Genomic DNA, 8,329 nt, shown 5'->3' with positions numbered 1-8,329 from the left:
TTAGTTACATGCAAATGCTATATATATATATATTGGGAATGCAACAAATCCTTTTGTTTTTAATTTTTACAGTGTGTGCACATACTGAATACTTGAATGTTACAAAAGTTTCTGCCAGCGCATAACAGAGTGCAACCCTTAATTTTGTATATTTACATAAAGCAGGAGGGGCCTAAGTGTTAGAAAAACATTTCATCAGTCATTTTAGCTTATAACAGCTTCTATGTTTGTGTTCTGTGTAGCCAAATTATGTTACATTAGTAATGGAATGCCTATGGCCAAATCCTAAGAGTTTAGCAAATCCCAAATCTTGCTAACAAAAATGTTACATAGGTCTGCCAAGGTGAATGCCCAGTTTATCATATAGGTACCAGTTGTTTAATAGTACAAGCCCAAACCTGTCAGGAGGGCCACCACCATCACCACATATACGAGAGGTGTGCTCTAAAAACGTTAGTTGCTCTCTTGAAGCTATCTTGCGCAGGTTAGGTTGCTAATTTCTAGTCTGGAGGTGAAAACATGCGTCACAAGTTTCTACTGTTATATGACTGTGAACAGAACTAATGGTGGCAGGGTTTACTTAGCAGAGGTCCAGGTTTCGCTATGTACGCAGGCCAGGCTTCGGTTCTTTTAGTTTGGAACGCAAGGTGGAGTAAGACCAGTGCAGCCCACCTAGTAGGACAAGGCCTGACCCTGCACTTACACTCAAAACATCCACAAGTGCCACCTGGGAATAAAAGAGTAATATGCCGTACATCCCAACATGACCCTCTTCAGGAGGGACAAAATGCTCTGCTCCTGGACTTCAGTCTTAATCTATGATTGCCATCACCTGTGCTGAAACACCTTTCTTATCCATTAACCTGTTCAACACAGGTGCCGGCAATCATACATTAAGAGAGAAGTCCAGAAGCAGAGCATTGTGTCCCTCCTGGAGAGGGTAATGTTGGGAGGTATGGAGTCCATCCTAGCACTGGTTTACACCGTGAGATCATTCTGCATTCACTGGAGCCATGTTGATGTAAGACACACAACACCCCCTGCAGGCTGCACTTGTCATATGAACCACAATTAGGCAAGTGTATGTATAAATATATACACGGTTGAGTCAAATTATTATGACCACCTCCTACATTTGACGCCGGCAGAGCGTAGCCCATGAAGTAAATCACATGTCATGCGCTGGCTTGGTGGGTATATAAGGTGTGCGATAGGCCATCTGCACACATATCACTCATTGCTGTCATGGGTAAAAGGGGCGATTTAGCAGAGTTGCAAAAAGTGATGATTATCGGCTTTCGGTCTAAGGGTGGCAGTATTTCTGAAACAGCGCAGCTTGTGAACTGTTCTCGTGCTGCTGTGGTGACAGGACAAATGACACCATTGCAAATAACCGACGTGGAATCTGCGGAGCACCAAATGCCAATGATGTGAAAGGCTGTGAAGGTGCATGAAAGTCAACCGACAGGTTGGTATTCAGTATGCCGGCTGTTGGGATCCCGTCGCCGGAATCCCGACACCCGGCATACCGACAACTATTCTCCCTCTTGGGGGTCCACAACCCCCCTGGAGGGAGAATAAATAGCGTGGCGCGCCCGCAAGAGGCTCATTTGCGCTCACTCAGCTGTCGGTATGCCGGCAGTCAGGATCCCAGCACCAGTATCCCGGCCGCCGGCATACCATACTACACCCAACCAACACGCTACAGTGGAGCAACTTACCATTAAAATGAACCTGGGGGCTACCAGACGTGTGTCTAAAATGACAGTTGTCTGGTCATAATAATGTGACTCGAACATATATTTCTAGATAAGGAAGTTTAAAATTTTAGCTAAATGTAAGTAATTACGTATATAGTATACATCTCTGCTTCTCTATTGCTTACATTCACATACTGAGGGACATTTTCGATAGGTCACATCTAGACTTGCATTGTACTAGCCAACCTATGTATACTTTATATTTAGATATTTTAAGATTCAATAAAACATGCTTATTAACATACAATGCTGCAGCAAATATGGTTTATAAATAAGGTATTTAATAATTTTATAAGCACACTTTCATTTGACCCACTGTTTCATATCTTTTGCTGTATTGCATAGATCCCAACAGTCAGGCAGTGGTAGATGCTGCTTTCCCATCTATAACTCACCAGCACAGCTCTGTGCCCAAGCTCTCTGTGAAGACAGCAACTACAGCCAAGCAACATAGAAAGGCCAAGAACCCAACAGCGGATGTCACATCTTCCACTGTAGCCTGAGTGATGTGATGACTTATTCAAACTTGGGATGAACCAAGGCTTACCATATTATCCCTTTCAACTGGGACACTCGTGAATTACACAGTGTCTGTGGCTGGCTGACTACAAGCCTGCATTTCACCTGGTTTTTAAACAGCCACAGAGCCTGTGCAATTTATGATTGTGCCAGCTTAAAGGTATAGCACAGGTTCTCAAACTCGGTCCTCAGGACCCCACACTGCATGTTTTTCAGGTAACCCAGCAGGTGGACAGGTGTATTAATTACTTAGAGACATTTTAAAAGGTTCACAGGTGGCGCTAATTATTTCACTTGGGATTCTATGAGGAGACCTGCAAAACATGCACTGTGTGGGGTCCTGTGGACCGAGTTTGAGAACCTGTGAGGTATAGTATGGCAAGTCTAGATACACCACAGTTCTCAAGCTCGGTCCTCAAAAAAAAAAAAAACAGGTCATGTTTTCCAGATCTCCTCACAGAATTGCAAGTGAAATAATCAACTCCACCTGTGGATCTTTTAAAATGTATCCGTGAATAATGAATACACCTGTGCACCTGCTAGGTGATCTGGAAAATGTGAACCGTGTGGGGTCCTGAAGACCGAATTTGAGAACCACTATTGCAATCAATTTATATATATTTGTGGTATTTCTGTGGGAGAGGTAATGAGGTACAGGGGCATGGAGTGATGGTAGTGGGTGAGATATATGGCCAAGTGATAGTGTGTGAGGTGTATTCGAGTAGGTGAGGAGTGGTAGTAAGTCATAGGTATTTCTGTGGGTGAATTATGGTGTCAAGAAGTGGATAGGAGTGAAGGTTTCTTTCTGTGAGTGATGTATGGTGCCAGGGCCGGTGCTAGGGTGTTCGGCGCCCCCCTGCAAACTATAAATTTGCGCCCTCCCATAATCCTTTGGCGCGCGCCGGGAAAAGGTGTGTGGTCTCACAAGTAAGGGGCATGGCCACACAGTAGTACCCCCATTTAAAATTACGCCAAAATGTAGCACAATCTTATTTATCTTGTACGTAATGCCCCACCCGTAGTAGTAGCGTCCTTATACGTAATGCCCCACCCGTAGTAGTAGCGTCCTTATGCATAATGCCCCCCCCCAGTAGTATTAGCGTCCTTATACATAATGCCTCCCCAGTAGTAGTAGCGTCCTTATGCATAATGCCCCCCCCCAGTAGTAGTAGCGTCCTTATACGTAATGCCCCACCCGTAGTAGTAGCGTCCTTATGCATAATGCCCCCCCCCCCAGTAGTATTAGCGTCCTTATACATAATGCCTCCCCCGTAGTAGTAGCGTCCTTATGCATAATGCCCCCCCCAGTAGTATTAGCGTCCTTATACATAATGCCTCCCCAGTAGTAGTAGCGTCCTTATGCATAATGCCCCCCCCAGTAGTATTAGCGTCCTTATACATAATGCCTCCCCAGTAGTAGTAGCGTCCTTATACGTAGTGCACTCCAAGTCATAGTAGCGTCCTTATACATAATGCCCCTTCCAGTAGTAGTAGCGTCCTTATACGTATTGCCCCCCCAGTAGTAGTATCGTCCTTATATGTAATGCCCCCCCCAGTAGTAGTAGTAGCGTCCTTATACATAATGCCCCCCCCCAGTTGTAGTAGCGTCCTTATATGTAATGCCCCCGCAGTAGTAGCAGCATCCTTATACGTAATGCCCCCCGCCCCCAGTTGTAGTAGCGCCCTTATACGTAGTGCACTCCAAGTAGTAGTAGCGTCCTTATACATAATGCCCCTTCCAGTAGTAGTAGCGTCCTTACACGTAATGGCCCCCCCCAGTAGTAGTAGCATCCTTATACGTAATGCCCCCCCAGTTGTAGTAGCGTCCTTATACGTAGTGCACTCCAAGTAGTAGTAGCGTCCTTATACATAGTGCACCCCCAGTAGTAGTAGCGTCCTTATATGTAATGCCCCCCCACCAGTAGTAGTAGTAGCGTCCTTACACGTAATGCCCCCCCAGTAGTAGTAGCGTCCTTACACGTAATGGCCCCCCCCAGTAGTAGTAGCGTCCTTACATGTGATGCCCCCCCAGTAGTAGTAGAGTCGTTATACGTAATGCCCCCCAGTAGTAGTAGCGTCATTATATGTAATGCTCCCCCTGTAGTTGCGTCCTTACATGTAATGCACCCCCCCAGTAATAGCGTCCATAAAACGTGTGCGCACACACACAATTCGCACACATAGACACACACCCACCATATATATATACACACACACACACACACACACACACACATTTCTCTGTCACCCTCCACTTACCTAAGCCACTGTCTCCCTCAGTACAGCACTGCAGCAGCCAGGTCCGTGTAGCTCCGCCCCTTCTGTCCCGTTTAGCTCCGCCCATTCCGGTCCATGTAGCTCCGCCCCCTCTTTTGATACTTACCGAGCCATTGACACACAGGTGAGGGGAGGGGGGGAGTGGGCTTTTCATGCTGCCAGCGCTGCACAGCAGCTGGCAGCAGCACGGGTGTCAGGACGGCGCAGCGCAGGGAAGGAATGCAGAGCAGGGGGAGCGCCTCTTCCTCCCAGCGCCTCCCTGCACTGCATCCCTTCGCTGAGCGGGTAGCGCCGGGCCTGTATGGTGCCATGGAGGTGTGGTATTCAGGTGACCGACGGTCACATGACCTCCACCAACATCCCGCCCCCTCACCATGCCGACCAACCCATAGAGTGGCAATAGAACCCGGTCACCACCGAGCCCACAAGGGGCTTGTTGCACTTGCCCCCTTCCCTGCTGGTATCCCGACGTCCGTATGCTGACCGGCGGTCTCCTGTCCGCCGGTCAGCCATACTACACGCCCATGGAGTGGTGGTGAGTTAAAGAACCACTGATAGACAACTCCACTGAACGCAGCTGGGAACTGGTCATTTGGCCATGTAATTACATGTATGTACCAATAATAATCATGTTTATCTGTAACATTCTGTATTTTTATTATATGTATCTAACTCTCTTTGCAGGGAGACTACAACCGATTTCCAAATCAAGACAAACATAGCATATTTATGAGTTGCACAAAGGCTCTTCTTGGTCATACTAGTTGATACTAGATCTCCCATCTTCCCAACAGCAATGGCTATTTCCCCAATGCTGCCCACTTTCCAGTGTTGTGACCTGCAATATCCCAAGTGGATGGGTGTATCAAGCTTCTTGAGATGTATGGTCTTGCATGTACTTGTTGTGCATCAGGGTAGGTTAGTACTCGCCTTTGATCGTTGTGATAATAGGATTTTAATACCTACCGGTAAATCCTTTTCTCTTAAGGTGCATACACACGGAGAGATTTTGACTATGAGAGATTTTGACTAACTTTTCCCTTGAACTGGCAGTAGGAGATTTTGACTAACTTTACCAGAGATTTTGTCTAACTATGCAAGAGATTTTGGCTATGGGAGATTTTGGCTATGGGAGATTTTGACTATCTCATTTAAATAAGGGGATGAGTGTCATATATAGGATGAATTTACAGGGTGGCTGGTATTTAAATAGCTAAAAGTTAAAAAAAATTTTTTGCGTGGGGTCCCCCCTCCTATGTCAAACCAGCCTCGGGCTCTTTGAGCCAGTCCTGGTTGTTAAAATACAGAGGAAAAAATGAGTAGGGATCCCCCATATTTAGACAACCAGCACCGGGCTCTGCGTCCGGTCCTGGTTTAAAAAATACGGGGGACAAAAGACATAGCGGTCCCCCGTATTTCCCAAACCAGCACCGGGCTCCACTAGCCAGGGAGATAATGCCACAGCCGGGGGACACTTTTATATTGGTCCCTGCGGCCGTGCCATTACCCCCCCAACTAGTCACCCCTGGCCGGGGTACACTGGAGTGAGGACCCCTTAAATCAAGGGGTCCCCCCCTCCAGCCACCCAAGGGCCAGGGGTGAAGCCCGAGGCTGTCCCCCCCATCCGTGGGCCGGTGGATGGGAGGCTGATAGCCTTTCAATAGTAATATTGTTCTTTACAGGAGGCCTATAGGTCCCAGCAAGCCTGCCCCTGCATGCTGGCACTTGGAGAACCACAAGTGCCAGCATGCCCGGACATAAAGGGCCCGCTGGCACCTGTAGTCCACCTGTAAAGAAAATATAAAAAAAAAAACACAACACATTCTTTTAAAAATCCTTTATTAAACTGGGTCTTCACCTGGGGGCGGCGGCCTTTAAGCTCTTTTGCATGGCCGCCGCCTTCCCAGGGCTTCCGGCGTCTTCACCTGGGGGGGCGCCACCTCCCCAGGGCTTCTGGGGTCTTGCTCCGGCGTCTTCACCTGGTGGGCGGCGGCTGCTAAGCTCTTTTGCATAGCCGCCGCCCATCCAGGACTTCCACGGCGTCTTCAGGAGCTCTTCTCCGCTCCTCCTCCGCCGGACTGAAAGCCGCTGCCTCGCGCTGACTTATATAAGTCAGCGGGAGGGGGCGGGGCGATGACGCGGCGAGCCGTGATTGGCTCGCGGCGGCTATCTTGAATTTCAAAAATGACGCTGAGGCGCCATTTTTGAAACTGGTACCGCTCCGCTGCCAAACTCTGCAAGAGAAAGGTAAATTTCCGCCGCCCGCACCGCTGCCGCAACCCGCCGCCGCCCGCACCGCCGCCCACACCGCCACCACACCGCCGCCGCCCACACCGCCACCGCAACCCGCCGCCGCCCGCACCGCCGCCACAACCTGCCGCCGCCCGCACCACCGCCGCCTGCAACATCGCTATCGCTGGGAAAAATCGCTGGCCTCTAGCGATTTTAACTAACTTTACCAGCGACATAGCCAAAATTGACTTGCCGGCACTGACTATTTTTCCCAGCGATAGCGACTTAGCGGGGACGCGCATCGCTATCGCTGCCTGTATACACACGGAGCGATCTGCACTAACTTTCTGAGCGATTTTGACTATATAGTCAAAATCGCTCAGTTATATCGCTCCGTGTGTATGCACCTTTAGTCCGTAGAGGATGCTGGGGTCACCATTAGAACCATGGGGTATAGACAGGATCCGCAGGAGACATGGGCACTTTAAGTCTTTGAATGGGCATGAACTGGCTCCTGCCTCCAGACTCCAGTTATAGGAACTGTGTCTAGGGAGACGGACATTTCGAGGAAAGGATTTATTGTTAAACTAAGGTGAGATCCATACCAGCTCACACCTCAAGCATGCCGCACAATGTGGCATTCAACAGAACACAAGCCAACGGCATGAACAATTTCAGCAACAGGCTGACAATAAACGTAACACAAGATTTGTGTAACCATAACTATTAACTGCAGATACAGTACGCACTGGGACGGGCGCCCAGCATCCTCTACGGACTAAGAGAAAAGGATTTACCGGTAGGTATTAAAATCCTATTTTCTCATACGTCCTAGAGGATGCTGGGGTCACCATTAGAACCATGGGGTTATACCAAAGCTCTAGAACGGGCGGGAGAGTGCGAATGACTCTGCAGCACCGATTGACCTTCCTCGGCCAAGGTGTCAAACTTGTAGAACTTTGCAAAAGTGTTGACCCCGACCAAGTAGCTGCTCGGCAAAGTTGCAATGCCGAGACCCCCCGGACAGCCACCCAGGACGAGCCCACCTTCCTAGTGGAATGGGCCTTCACTGATTACGGTAACAGCAATCCAGCCGTGAAATGGGCCTGCTGAATCGTATTACAGATCCAGCGCGCAATGGTCTGCTTGGAAGCAGGACACCCAACCTTGTTGGGAGCATACAGGACAAACAGAGCCTCTGTTTTCCTAATCTGAGCCGTTCTGGCAATATAAATCTTCAAAGCTCTGACCACATCCAGATATTTTGATTCAACGAAGGCGTCAGTAGCCACAGGTACCACGAGAGGTTGGTTTATGTGGAAAGAGGAAACCACCTTCGGTTAAAAATGCTGACGTGTCCTCAATTCAGCTCTATCTTCATGGAAGATCAAATAATGGCTCTTGTGAGACAAGGCCGCTAACTCAGACACCCGCCTTGCAGATGCCAAGGCCAACAGGTGACCACTTTCCAAGTGAGGAATTTCAACTCCACCTTCCGCAAAGGTTCAAACCAATGTGATTGGAGGAACTGCAACACCTCA

General features: G+C 48.6%; 1 protein-coding gene across 1 annotated transcript in view; it reads left to right on the top strand.

The window, feature by feature from the left end:
- TUBB1 (tubulin beta 1 class VI) overlaps positions 1 to 2,007 on the top strand; it is a 12,650-nt gene extending 10,643 nt beyond the window's left edge. The window contains exon 4 of the mRNA XM_063959381.1: positions 1 to 2,007. This exon is cut by the window's left edge and continues 1,162 nt beyond it. The gene's annotated coding sequence lies outside the window, so the exon portion shown is untranslated.
- The last annotated feature ends 6,322 nt before the right edge of the window (positions 2,008 to 8,329 follow it).

The sequence above is a fragment of the Pseudophryne corroboree genome, chromosome 3, assembly GCF_028390025.1.
Source record: "Pseudophryne corroboree isolate aPseCor3 chromosome 3, aPseCor3.hap2, whole genome shotgun sequence".
Lineage (NCBI taxonomy): Eukaryota > Metazoa > Chordata > Amphibia > Anura > Myobatrachidae > Pseudophryne > Pseudophryne corroboree.
This window is presented reverse-complemented; position numbering and strand designations above follow the sequence as displayed.